Source organism: Tursiops truncatus, chromosome 2, assembly GCF_011762595.2.
Source record: "Tursiops truncatus isolate mTurTru1 chromosome 2, mTurTru1.mat.Y, whole genome shotgun sequence".
Lineage (NCBI taxonomy): Eukaryota > Metazoa > Chordata > Mammalia > Artiodactyla > Delphinidae > Tursiops > Tursiops truncatus.
The window spans coordinates 53,707,642-53,722,826 of record NC_047035.1 but is presented as its reverse complement, the minus strand read 5'-3'; the positions used below and the strand labels follow the sequence as shown (position 1 = coordinate 53,722,826).

At 36.1% G+C, this 15,185-nt stretch overlaps 1 long non-coding RNA gene and 1 pseudogene across 1 annotated transcript; one reads left to right on the top strand and one right to left on the bottom strand.

Moving 5' to 3' along the window:
- Positions 1-8,156: 8,156 nt before the first annotated feature.
- Positions 8,157-8,467, bottom strand: LOC101315691 (ATP synthase F(0) complex subunit g, mitochondrial pseudogene; annotated as a pseudogene).
- Positions 8,468-9,492: 1,025 nt separating this feature from the next.
- Positions 9,493-14,005, top strand: LOC141277836 (uncharacterized). The gene is made up of 4 exons (XR_012329694.1): positions 9,493-9,555; positions 11,790-11,884; positions 12,260-12,522; positions 13,989-14,005. It is a non-coding gene; the product is annotated as an uncharacterized lncRNA (long non-coding RNA).
- Positions 14,006-15,185: the final 1,180 nt, after the last annotated feature.

Genomic DNA, 15,185 nt, shown 5'->3' with positions numbered 1-15,185 from the left:
GCTTTTGTTCACTCCCCAGGGTCTTCAAGGAGCTGCCTTTTGCATTATGTGCAGGATTTATAGCTGTTTCTTTGGGGGCTGGGGGAGCCCCCATTACAATCTTATTCCTACATTGCCCCCTCGCATATATTTTTCTACATGTTTTTGCTGCTCTTGTCAATCTGATCACATGTCTCTCAGGAATTATTTATAATTTCTAGAGCCACAATCTCAGCATTTTTTATTTACCTTAAATATGGATATAAATACAAACACAGAAACAAATACAAACACAAATGTGTAATTATAACTGAATATATTACAACAAATTTAAAAGTAATAGCTCATTAAATATAAGTACCTATTTCCTGTAGGAGCTGAAGTATCACTCTATTTAATATACCTTGATCCAGTCTTTCTCAATCCTTTTCCTAAACAAGTTCCTCATTTAAAATTGAAAATGACCTTACATCTTGTTCTATAATCTAGGAAGATGTTTACAATTTATTGCCCATTTCCCCAAAGCCTTGTAATCTCTCCAAACAGCTTTTAATTTCCAGGAAAGATTCCTAGATGTAAAATGCCATTTTATGAATAATTCCTCTATTCCCCTTTTGGGCAAGCTGCTACTTATCTGGCAAGATTTAAAAGCTATTTTCAGAAAGACTTCCAAGGGACTGGTAATTAGCTTCTTTTAACTTTCAAAAACATTCTATTTGGATTTTGTTCCATATTAAGAATATTTTATATTTCAGAGGACATTTATTCCTCTTTTTAAATGGACTAAAGGGAATATGATACAATATCTATGAATGAGTGTAATTAAACTCTTTGCACTCAGATTGTATATTCAGAAACCTTTAAGATAACCATGACACATGACTATATTTAATAATCATGCTAATTATTATAAATTAAATTCTCTAGGATGTTAATATTGAAGGTACGATGTTAGATGTTTCTAAACAACCAGCTATTCACTTTTAAACAAAGTTTATTTTTATTCTGTCTTAATACTAAAATATCCTTGTTTACATATCTTAAATATTTTAATAATTCATTTTACTAGTACTATAAAAATTAGTGATATTAATCCTCAGGGTCCACTTGAAGCTATACCATCCTTGTATGCCATTCATATAGCCCTGCTCCTGTTATAATGCCTTATCTGTACATGAAATAGTGAATGATCAGTTGCTGGTAGGGTGTAGCAATACATCATAAAGTTGCACTGGCTCCATACTCAGAAAAAAGGCAAAAAAAAATGAAGAATCATTCAGACTTACCTCACCTTATGTAGAGCAGATTATCTATTATGTGTCTCCTCAAACACAGATAAATGCTCTGCTTATTGGTGATCCAAACCCAATGGATGAATTTTTACTAATTAATTCCAATGATACCTTGAAGATATCTCTCTGGATGAATTATGATGGGAAGTATTATAAATGGTAATACATTTTAACATATTTAAGCTTAACATTATCTGGCTTCTGTTAGAGATAATGTTTAAAGGACTTATGGTTCTTGCATAAATTTTCTGCTGATGCTTCACATGGTTTTCAAATATTTGGAAGAAACCAGTTAGACTTAAGGTTATTAGGTAGTCTTTAATATCTACTGTATTATTGACAGGTATTGAACTGGATTGCATAGATAATAAAACCACACTTCTATTATAATGACATAAAAATGAAAAGAACCAAACAATTGACTCAAGTAGCCATGGGGTAGACAGCACTGTATGACAGTCCTTTGTGTGCTCATTGATATGATCTACCTTATCTTAAAATTGAAAAATAATGTAGTTAAATTGTATGTATTTAAACATACCTTTGAATAAAATAACATTTTCTATGTAAAAGTACTTAAAATAAGTAAAGATAATGGCACTGCATTTTGAAACTAATACAATGCAGCCCAAATATTATTCATAGGAAGTTTCTTGCTTTTAAAATTGTTTTAATAAAAGATGAGATTATTAAAATAACTATTCAAAGCTTTAAAAAAGATTAAACCTTATAAAAACTTAAGGAATTGGATAAAATTTAAAGTTACACATTGATTAGAAAAGAAAAAGCAGAATAGAGGAATGACTAATAACTGGTCTACTGAATGAATAATTAAAAGAATAAAAAGAATAAAGCCAGCACATCTCTGGAAAATTTGACCATAGGAGATAAAACACACAAAAAGGAAAAGAAAAAGAACCACCAAGATTGGAAATGAGGAAAAATCCTGCCAAAATTTTTAAAGGAAATTGTAAGTTTTTATAAAAATAGGATATAAAGTTATATGTACACATATATTGAAACATTCAGCTATTCTCACCTCTAATAAACTTATATAGCTTGGAGCTTGATAGTCTATGGTTTATGCACTAGAGATATACCAGTGAAGTTTACCTCCTGCTGACCTCTCCAGGTGCCAATGGAAATACACTACTTGCATAGTGCTCTGATGGCTTTGGCAGGTGAGAGAGAGAATAATTGCATCCATCTTCTGCCTTTTGTTAGAGATACTGTTTAGGGGTCTAAGGTATTACAGAATTTAAGTAATTCAGCTTCTTAAATTTATACATATGCCTCTTTTTTGCCCCAGTGTACATCACACCACCAAATGGTTAGAAAAGGATACTTCAGTACAGCCTCAATATTGCACCTCAGACCACCATTCCCTCCCTCACCTCTGGCATGTGGTGTTTTTTTGCCAGTCGGCTTCCTCATAATGATTTTTTTTCTTAATCTGCTCATTAATCCCCCATGAGATCTAACTCCTCCACATCAACATACACATTCCTTAATGTGCCATAAGCCCAATTAATGATAAAAATAGTTTGTTTCCTTGTTTGTTGATTGGTTGGTTGGTTATTATTATTTCTAAAATTAAAGCATCTCTTGGAAGGATAAAATGAAATTGTCGTTGTTGTCCTGTTGATATCCATATGTTGAAGTCTTGATATTCCACAAAAGAAATAGAAGTGATAGATACACAGTAATATAGCAGTTGCCGTGGCACCGCAGTTTCTTACACAATATAGTTCATGAAACAATATATATAGGGGAACTTGGGCATGTTGTTCTGTATAAAATATATATGGAAGTCTAGCTTCCCCATTAACAGACCCCAATTCTTTTGGCTGGCAATAATTTTAGGATCTCAGTTGATCATGGGTCTCTCTAAAACCAGAAGTTATTTTCTTTTCTTTTTTTTTTTTTTTTTTTTTTTTTGGGGGACGCGGGCCTCTCACTGTTGTGGCCTCTCCCGTTGCAGAGCACAGGCTCCGGACACGCAAGCTCAGAGGCCATGGCTTGCGCGCCTAGCCGCTCCGCAGCATGTGGGATCCTCCCTGACCAGGGCACAAACCCGCGTCCCCTGCATCAGCAGGCGGACTCTCAACCACTGTGCCACCAGGGAAGCCCAGAAGTTATTTTCATTGCATGTTCTGCTAGTGTAGATTTGGCCTATTTTTCACTTCTGAGTGATTGATTCTGGTGACAATGAGTTGCCTTTTCATTGCAGCAAAAGAGAACGATTTCAAATCATTGTGTGTAATCAGTCCAAGGGAGAGAAGCCAACCAAGCCTCTAACTTGAAGATATTTCCTGTTTCAGTTTTCATTTTATCTCTCTGATTCATCTTTTAATCACAGCAATGCTATTGTCTGATGGAAATGCAATGTTGGAAATTTAAACATGGCATAATTTAGTATATGTCGCTGAACCTCAGAAGAGAAAAATCTCTTTCCTTTCTCAGGCACCCAGCTACTTTTTAAAAAAATGACTACTTATGAGTTGAAATATCATTACTACAAAAAAAGAATGTGTAAGGTCACTCCAAAATGCACAGATATTCTTACCAGCTTTTCAAAGTAATTTCAAATGTGGTACATTTTCAGTTCTGTACTGATATTTGTTTTCCAAAGATGATTATTTGGATACAAATATAAACATGTTTGTATGTATCTTCATAATATTTAACGATATGTCTGCATGAAATAGACACATATAGAGACATACAGCAATATTAAAGCAAATTAAAGATGTACAGTAATATAAGCTTCCTTAGAATGGTTTATCTAGTATTTTTTTTTACTTAAATAATTGCTTAATGAACAGAAAAAAAAACAGGAAGAGATCCATTTGAAAGCAAAAAACTGACAAATCTAAACTTTAATCTTCATAAATATCAATAAAAAATTCCCTGAGCTCATTGTTTCTGAAGCTTGTCTACACATTAGAATCAACTGGGGATCTTTTAAAACTTCAAAGCCCAGGACACATCCCAGCCAAATTAGATCATAAAGACATTCTTATAGAGTATCTTCTAAAAGGATTAGAGCTTTGCCTTTCACATTTAGGTTTTTAATTTCCCTAAGAAAAGTTGGAGTTCTAATTAACTTTTGGGACAACATCAGCATTCATTGAACCCATTTCTTGTTTTTGAGTTTCATTTCTTGAGTGCTTCTAACTATATATAAGGACTGATACTTTAGGAACTTTATTCTTTATTAAAAGTCTGTCAGAGGAAAAAAGGAGTATTTTTGATAAACAAAACTCATTCTATCTGCAGTTACCATATGATACGTGGAACCCTTTTATAAAGTAAAGTTACATAACAGGATCTCAGTGATCTTATTTTTCTGTATTTTGAAACACCTGGCTATTTTATCATAGTGGGGATTGTCATTACTCATCAATTATTATCAATGATGCTTTAAAAAAGACTGAAATAATAAGAAAGTAGAAGATTAATGGATTTTTTTCTACAAGGCTCATGCTGAAATGAAAACAAACAAACCTTTGTCATTGAATCACTCTTATTTTTCTTATTGCCTTATCCAAAATATTGTAGCCATTTCTCAAAAAGTAAAGAAGATGATTCGAAACATCATCTCTGTAGTATTGTCTTACCTTTCTTGAACACAGTTGAGAATTTTCTGCTTATAATGGTGAAGAGAAGAAAATTTATGAAAGAAGAGTTTTCACAAATATGATATGAATCAGGAGATAAATCAGGTGGTGAGACAGCACCACAGTGAACCCTAGACTCTTAATAATGATGATGAAATAGATTTTATAAGCACAGTCTCAGCTATGAGTCTTCAGATTATAATGTCTGAGATGAACTTTCTCAAATTCAAGAATCAACAAGTGAACAATATATTTCTAAGGATAAATGGAAAATATGATATTCTCATTCAGTTAGTCATTCAGCTGGAATGACATCGTCGCACAAAATTTTGCAACAAGAATCCAGACATTTTTAGGATGGACCTAGAGGATATTATGCTAAGTGAAATAAGTCAGACAAGGAAAGGCAAATACTGTATGATTTCACTTATATGTAGAATTTATAAAACAAAACAAATGAACAAACAAAACAGAAACAGACTCATAGATACAGAAAACAAACTGTTGGTTGCCAGAGGAAAGGGAGATGGGAGGGTTAGGCAAACAGGTGAAGGGGATTAAGAGGTACAAACTTCCAGTTATAAAGTAAGTCATAAGGATGTAATTATTACAGCATAGGGAATATAGACAGTAATATTACAACAACTTTGTATAGTGACAGGTGGTTACTAGACTTATTGTGGTGATCAATTCATAATGTATATATATGTCAAATCACTCTGTTGTACACCTAAAATCAATATAATGTATTCAACTATATTTCAATTAAAAAAGAATCTGAAATTTTTTTTGAAAGGATGTGTGACAGTATTCTTTCATCTTTTATTATGTTTATTTACCAAAATGTTCTTGATATGCTCATAAGTGGACAAATGCTAAAAGTAAGATTGAAAAAAGACATTGGAAGGAAATAGATGGTGTAGACATGAAACAAAATCCACTGGTTTCATCAATCTAGTTTGTATTTATAAACCTAAAACTGAGACTACTTTCCAATTTTGGAGCAGAAGAAAAGCACCGTGAGCTGTCAAAGTTTCAAAAAACTTTTTCATTGTGTATTGATTATGTAAGTGCTAAAAGAAGAACAAGAAGTAATGATGAATTTGAAATTATTAGAGATGTATTTGCAATCTGGAACCAATATTTATAAGCTGGATATGTTCATCATTCATACATTGCAATAATGAAAAGTTGGTTTTATTCAGAAGATATTGTCCATTTTAGGTATATATCTTCAAAAATAGGAAAATATAGAATAAAATTTGGACTAGCCATGTTTAAATTCTCATTTAAACTTCTAATAAAATAGCCTCTAAATATCCCTTTATTCTTAGTTCTAAAATTATCCATGACATAAAAATCTAAAAAATTAAGATCTCTTTGGAACAAGATATTATATGGTGATGACTGTTTTTTTGTTTTGTTGGGTTTTTTTTGGCATACTGAATTTTTTTCCACAGTTGACACACTATTTTCCTAACACAACTGATTAAAAAAACCATGCTTCCCACTGTCCTTCAGTGTCACCACTGCCATATATCTGCATTGTGGACATTATGTCTGATTCTGGGACCTCTATTCTATTTATTTATTATAAATTTATTTATTTATTTTTGGCTGTGTTGGGTCTTTGTTGCTGCGCATGGGCTTTCTCTAGTTGCGGCGAGGGGGGCTACTCTTTGTTGCAGTGCGCAGGCTTCTCATTCTGGTGGCTTCTCTTGTTGCGGAGCACAGGCTCTAGGCGCACGGGCTTCAGTAGTTGTGGCCCACGGGCTCAGTAGTTGTGACTCACAGGCTCTAGAGCGCAGGCTCAGTAGTTGTGGCACATGGGGTTAGTTGTTCCACAGCATGTGGGATCTTCCCGGACCAGGGCTTGAACCCGTGTCCCCTGAGTTGGCAGGTAGATTCTTAACCACTGCGCCACCAGGGAAGTCCCTCTATTCTATTTAATTGGTCTGACTTCTATGCTGCCGTAAAATCTCACTGTCTTAATTACTTTACTTTATAGGAAATCTTGATATTTGGAAAACCAGTCCTCCCTCCACCTTCTTCCTCAGCAGTAACTTATTTATTTTTAGTCCTTTGAGAAATTAAATACATTTTAGAATCTGCTTATATTTCATCAAACATAGAATTTTAATGATAACTGCATTGAATTAATAAATCACTTTGGGTAGCTTGACATCTTTATACTATTGAGTCTTTAAATCTACATACCTATTATTCTATCTGACCAGTCGTATTACTTTTCTGGAACTACCTTCCATCCATCCTTGTAATCACTCTGAAAAAACTATAGCCTATTTAGCAAAAGTTAGTAGTCCAGAGATAGGTTTTTGATAAAAGGTAAGAAAAGAGATCTATCCTCTAAGAATTTTGGAATTGGGATAGAGACAGATATCTTAAACTCAGTTGTTTTCTGAAGAGTAGAGGGATTTGCCTAAAAAGCAGAGGAACTGGTCTGCAGCATGAGAAAAAAACTGAAGGAAGTTACAGAAGGAAAGAATGTGAAAACAAAGAGAGACTGAGGACAGTCAACCCGCACATTTCAATTTGTTCATGAGATACAGCTGCATTTTTGCCCTTCTATTCTGTGAAATACATATGCTTATTAATAAAATTTTCTCTTTTCTGAAGCCAAATTAAGTTCAGCTTTTGTTTGCTGTTGAAACATTCATAATTATCACAGTTCTTTCTTATAGGCTATTTATCAATAATTATTTTTTAGGCATTACTTTTCCTTCAGATTCATAATTCATAGTCAATTTAGAAATTATAGATTTAAGGACAATTTCATCATACTTTATAGAAAAGTTCTTAAGTGTGCTTATGAATGATTGGTAATAAAGTCATACAACATGACTTAGGAATTCTGGTAAAAATGATGGGAAGGGTTTGAAATTGTTAATTTGAAATAGCCTTGATTTTTGGAAAATATTTGTCTTTGAAAAGGACATCAAAAAATCTATGTCAAAAACTGATAATAGATTTTCCATTTATTGATGTTTCTTACTTTTTAAGAATAAAGGCCTAATCTAATAACTTCTGACTGGTAATCATATACTGCTACTTTGGGTTAATAATACTTTTACAAAATGAAATCTAGGTTTTAGTGTCTAATTATTATACCAACATTCATGGACAAAGTTGAAATAAATTTTGGTTAGAACACTGAAAACTTTTTTTTTTTGACACTGTTTTATTCAATAGCAGTCTGCTCACACATGGTCCAAGAACTCCCAAATAATAAGGCAAAGATTGGTCTTCAAACATCATAGCCGGTGATGCCATGCTTGCCTATGATCTCGTCAACATAAAGCCACATCCACACCTCAGTGGCCACCAAACCATTCAGTAGAGCTTCCTTAACTGTGAGCTGTTTGAAGCTACCAGTTTGAGCACTATTGATAATGTTTTTCAAGCTCTGAATAGCTGTAGGGATCTCAGCAGGGGTTGGAGGAACCACTTAACCTTAGCACAGTGCCAAAATGTGGCCAGTCGAGGCTTCGAGTAAGTCACGGCAGCGTTGACCAGCACCGGGGCCTTCTCCATGAGGTTACAGACAAACTGGGCCATGATTCTAGGACGGAAAGCCTGTCACCCCAAGTGGCCGACTTGAAAACTTTTAATTCTGAGCCAACATATGGATTTTTTAAGGAATATAAATGAGCTCTGTACAAATACATAAATTATGCTTATCTTCTGTTTACAGGAATAATAAATACAAATGCACTTAAAGCTGCCTTATAGTGAAATTCACAGCTTATAATATGGAATTAAGTATTGGTGAAACTTTAAACAGTGTTTGGAAAGCTGAGCGTTATTGAAGTAGACTTCTGGAAATGTTAGCTTTTTTTTTTAAACAAAATTCACATTTTATTTAGGTGGAAATAAACTATACAAAATTGATTTTCTTCACCAAAAATAACAGCATTATTTTCTGTATTATTCCTTATAAGTGTTTCATAAAGGCAAATGTATAAATAATCCTATATGCAAATATCCCAGCTCAAAATACCCCCCTAACTGAAATGATCACTTGAGTATGAAAGACTTTGAACAATGTTAGAAAAGCTACTTAGCAGGATATTGCAATAGACCAATGAGAGTTAATGGATCCTTGTGTTACTTATATATCTATTGGAGCAACAGAAATAATGAGTGGATGGATAAAGAATATATATTTGAGGTAGAACTACATAGGACTTGCTGATGAATTTGATGTCAAGGTTTAGAGAGGAAATAATGATTACTCCTAGGTTTTTGGCTGAGCATTTGGTGTGTACAGTGGTAGCATTTCCTGACACAGAGAACATTGGAATAGAAATAGGCTTTCATGGGAGTGAAACCGTGCAACTCAGATTGGACTTGAACCCACGTGCCAGTACTCGAACCCAGCCTAAACCCAGATTGGGACTTGAACCACTTTTAATTAAGATCACACACCTTGTCTCAGGACTTAATGAAACTCAGGTTCTTTATGTCTCATCACAGAAAGAATTCACTGAGAGACAAAATGATAGCTAAGTGGATTTATTTAGAGAAATACACATTCCATAGACAAGAATGCAGTCCATCTCAAAAGTCAAGAACAGCCTTGGGAGAAACACAGTCCACAGAGTGTGGGCCATCTCAGAAGGCAAGAGGCCCTGAAATATGGCATGGTTAGTTTTTATGGGCTGGGTAATTTCATAGGCTAATGAGTGGGAGGATTATTCCAACTATTTCAGGGAAGAGGTGGGAATTTCCAGGAATTGGGCCTCCACCCACTTTTTGGTCTTTTATGGTTGGCCTTGGAACTGTCATGGCACTGGTGGGTGTGTCATTTAGCATGCTAATGTATTACAATGAGAATATAATGAGGTTCAAGGTCTACAGGAAGTTAGATCTTCTGCCATCTTGGACCTAATACCAGTTTTTGTCATGTCCTGTGGCTATGTCATTCTTTAAAGGTTTTGCCCTACACCCTTCCCTCCTGCTTCAGGAGTAGTACTGTTGGGGAAGCGACTTACTACTGGACTGTTAAATATTAATATGTGTGTGTGTGTGTGTGTGAGAGAGAGACAGAGACAGAGAGAGAGAAGGAGTTTGGTTGACTGATTCAGGGGAGAATCAAAGTTAGAAAGGAGGATAAATGGGAGGCAGTTGACCAAGATGGCCTTAAAATTTCTCTCAGGTTGACTAAACTTTAGTCAGGCTTCTGACTCTTAAGCTCCTGATCTCCCTTTTCCTAGAGCATTTACTTTAGAACACTTGTAAATTCCCCTTAAGATATAAATCTTTTTAAAAGCCTTTTGCCAGTTTTATAACCCATGAATGACTTTCTCAAGGACCTGAGGGCCATCCCTTTGAAATGTAATCATCAAGGAAGGTAAAGTCCTTATCTCTCAGTTTCTAGAGGAAAGCAGGAACCTAACTTCAAATGGGCTCTAAATAGCAAACACAAATAGCCTAATAAGAGTTACACATTTGCAAACTCAGACATAACTCACTATACTCAACATCTCCCATTGATTAACCTTCCCTGTAACTTCTCTTAAATTAATGGAACATGACATTTGGGCCCTTGCTACTGTGATCCGAGGACCAGCAACAGCAGCCTTCCTGGGTGCTGGTTGGAAATGAAGAGTTCAAATCCCATCCCAGGTCTACTAAATCATAATCTGCGTTTTTAGTTAGATCCTCAGGGGATTCATATACACACTAAAGTTTGAGAAACACTGCATTAGGTTACCTAGGGAGGGCAACTAGACTTCAAAGGCAGTGGGGGTGGGTAATGAAGAATGAAACAGTGGACTGGTTGTGTAGTTAAAGTTGAAATATTATTAGAGTGTGGGCTGCAGAATAAATTAGATGGAAGGATGGGCTAGCCTGGCCAAAGAGAGGGATGTGAATATAAGGTGAGTTAGTGAGGTTGTTGATAATAGCATGGTCAAATGTACAATCACAGTAGGGTTGGCTGGCAGTAATCTGGGGGCTAGATTTGTCTGTGAGAGGTCTTTAAAGGTTATGGCTGTCTAAGTAAGTATGTTGGGCAATGGCATGAGTATCAAATATTTTGTGTTTTTAAAAGTCAAGAGAAGGAAGCATGGTTTAGAAGTATCAATAACACCCTTGTGTTATCTTCCAGTTGTGAGGTACATATGAAAGGGAAATAAAAAAGTAGCCTTGTCTTGAGTCGGCTAGGTGGAGGCTGTGATCTCAGGAAAGAGCCAGGATTTAGATGAGACAGGAGTTGGCAAACTTTCTGTACAGGTCCACCTAGCAAATATTTTAGGCTTTGTAGGCCACCTGGTCTCTGCCACAACTACTCAGCTCTGCTCTTATAGTGGGAAAGCAGCCATAGACCTTATGTAAGTGAATGAGTGATTCATTAAAACTTTATTTACAAAAAATAGGCATCAGGCAGAATTTGACCTGGCTGTAATTTGCAGAGTCCCGAGTTAAGGTATCAAGGTAAAGAAAGTGATGATGATGATAGTATGGGGATATTTAATCCTGGATTTCAGAGGAATCTAGAAAACACTGGGATGCTGAAGAGCTGTGGCAGATTTGTGTCAGGTTAGGAGATATATAAAGCAGTGTGGTACAAAGTGTGAGTGAGCTGGGATTTCTGCTGGTAATGTAAATAAAAAGCAACATGAGGCATGGAAAACTAGTCCTGATATTCTTTAAAAATTTTAAATTAACCACATATTTCACAATATTTTATACATACACAATAATATATTATAAACTATATAGAAGCTATATAAAACAAGATGAAACTCATGTGTCCAGGTTAAGGGACAGGATGTTAGGAATATTTTGAAGCCCCTGTGCGTCCCCTCATATTCTTATTCATCTCCTCTTTCCAAAGGCGAGCTCTGCTCTAAATTTTGTGTTTATCCTTTCCCAGTTTTTCTGTACCTGGAACTCAGTTAAAGGACAAATCTAGAATTTAGAAGACTGAATAGAGACCTCTGGAGAGATTGAGAAATTTCTCTCCCATAGGTGTGTATTTATATTACAAAGGCAGATAAAATCTGATGTCAGTCATTCATTTACATTCCAAAGGGTTAAAAATTGGGAAACTTCCTCTTCACTTCCCAGAGAAGATTTGTTTATCCCAGGAAGATAAAGTTTATTTCTCTCTCTCTGGAGGAGAGGGAGGCAGCTGGGCAGTGTGTAATCCCTATTTGCTCCCAGAATTATAATTTTGGGGTTTTTCTCCTTTGGGGCAAGAAACCTCCTTTGTGCACTTGCAGGCCCAACCATATGGCTCGCATTGCATCACCTGGAAGGGGGAAAATGAGGTATGGGGAACAGATGTGCTTACTGTCGTATTAATAATCTTCCCTGATCCAGAAACCTCGTGTTTGTTTTCAGGACAAAGTAAACGAATATAGATATCAAACACCTGCCATCATCAACAGCAAATACATATTCTTGTCAAGTGTGCCCTGGGTTCTGAGGGTTTAGAAGTCCTATTTCTCCAAGGTATACAACAGGTTCACCATGGACATAGCAAGAGCAAGAGCTTTATTGAATTATAAGCTGTGTCATCTGCCTGGAACTTTGGACTTCCCCTGTTCAGGGGCTAGCAGATGAGAAGATTCATCACAGGGGCAATCGACTTGCTTTATCAGAAGGTAGGGCTGCTGTTACACAATAGGGACAGGGAAGAATATGTTTATGTACTTGGGCACTGCTTGATAATTCCTTATACAATTTTAATGGTCAGTGGACAGGTGTAACAGCCACAACCTGAGAACATAATGTCCAAGGCTCAGACCCCTCAAGGACGAGGGACTATGTCACACTACCCAGTAAGAAGTGCTAGTCTAGGAGAGAAGAATCTACAATGGGTGGTAGAAGACAGAGATGATGTCAGTTATAATCCTGACAGCAGCTGCAGTGGTGATGACTGTCATTTGTCCCAGTGACCGTCCTTTTATAAGTTTCCACTAGGAAAAGAAGCCTGTAATCCTCTATGAGCCACTCCCAGAATTTACAAAGATATTCAAGAAGCACAAGGAGTAGACTTTAGTGGACTCTATGCTGCACTGCCAAGATCCTTCTTTAAGATTGAAGGACTTATTCGCTCAGCCTCTGGGGGCACTCCTGTCAGACAGCCCTCAGTTGTCATCTCGCCCAAAGTCATATTCCTATCTTGGGGCAGCCCACATCCAGTGACTGTTCAGTGCAGGAGTATAAAGGCCTGCTCCTACTGGCCACCTTCTCCCTCTGCCCCTCCTCCTTTCTTCCGTTTCCACAGCTGTTGATTCCAAGAGTAGCCTCTTATCACTCCCCACATGCTAATTTCAGTCACTTGGTGTGCTTTGTTGGGAACCCCAGCAATAACACATAGCAGTTAATGAATTATTTTTAAAATATGTGTCTGAATGATGTGTTACTTTGAGGGATAAATATTGAAAGGGTCAGTTTATAGAAGTTAAAAAGAAATATTCTTAAAGTTAGAGTTAAGGGGAAAATACAAAACCTGCTGGCAACATTGACTGGAGCTTAAGCACCTGATACAGCACCTTCCCTCCAGGAGGAATGAAAATTCACAGAGTATGGGACTTTTGCTTCTCAACTGTGTGGCAATAACGGTAGCAGTGACTTTACCCAGGAGCTTGTTAGGCTATCAGGTTCCACCCCAGAGCTACTGAATCAGAGTTTGCATTTTACAAGATCCCAAGGTAATTCCTATCCAGTGATTTAGACCAATGATTCTCAACCCTGACTGCAAAATAGAATCACCTATGAGCTTTGAAACAAATGCTTATGCCTATGCCTCATTCTAAATAAATTCCATTAGAATCTCTGGGATATGGTGTCCAAGCATTAGTATATTATAAAAGTTCCCAAGGCCTTTTATAATGCATAGCCAGATTTAGTACTCATTGATACAAAGGGTCTTTAAGATTTCTTTTCCCCTTTAATGTCTTAGGTTAGTTAAAAATGCCTATGAAATCCCTTTGGATTCCCATTACTAAGTCTCCATTTTTCTCTTAGAATTTTTAAGCTGTTTATCTCATTTCCATTCTTCCAACCTCAGAAAATCAAAATCTGAAACTGTATACTGATCAGTTTGTTTATTGTCTGATTCTAGCCTCTAGAAATTGCAGCTTTCTATCCTTTCTTCTCAATGGACTATGGATAAGGTGAAACTAATAAATGGCCATAAAGCTTAGCTTCCAGGTACAAAATCAGTGCTCATACTCACTCCTTTCACAATGCTGTTTCAGTTTGGTTAGAAGGATTTTTAATTTCAATGTATTTTTTGGGTCAGTCAATGAAGTTTGGCCCCAAGACAAATCATTCAATCTTTTGTTCCTTCCCAGTGCTTTGAGACATAGGACCAAAGAAAGGGATGAAAGTAGATAAATAGCGACAATGGTATGCAATTCCCAGACCACTGATTCTTGCTAAAGCAAACAAGTACAGAAGACAAGTGGAAAAAAAAAGCCCATCACTTCATTCTACATAAAATAGGAGATAATTCAAATAGATTGAATTATGTAGACCTGAATAAATAACATTATTTTAATAATAAAACACACGTATTACATAGCAATTTTAAATATGCTTGGTGTGTAGGTCTTTTTCCACATGTTCTAGAAACCTTTCATTGACTAAAATAAACCAGTGAAATATAGGAAAAGGACATAATAGTTTAATATTTCGAAGTTATTTAATGATAAATGAAGAAAGTCTATCAGTATGTCTAAGTAGAAGTTTATTTGCATGACTATTCCTTGTACACTAAAGCCCATGTGAAAACAAATATATATTTAAAACATACGTTAGATCTAGGAATATTTTATCGCTGTCAAGGTGAGAGAACAGAAGAAGAAAATTTTGCTTATGTAAGTGGAAAATTTATCAAACTGCTATTAAAATTTGGAATTTGGCAGTTTTGTCATTAGTATTATTTTTTAAATTATTTTAAAAGTAAATTTATTTATTTATTTTTGGCTGTGTTGGGTGTTGGTTGCTGCACACGGGGCTTTCTCCAGTTGCGGTGAGCGGGGGCTACTCTTCGTTGCGGTGCATGGGCTTCTCACTGTGGTGGCTTCTCTCGTTGTGGAGCACAGGCTCTAGGCACGCGGGCTCAGTAGTTGTGGTGCATGGTCTTAGTTGCTCCACGGCATGTGGGATCTTCCCGGACCAGGGCTCGAACCCGTGTCCCCTGCACTGGCAGGCGGATTCTCAACCACTGCACCACCAGGGAAGCCCCTGTCATTATTATCTTTTACTTAGGAAATAATTTTTTTTTTTTTCTGAAGAGAGAATACATTAAGATTCT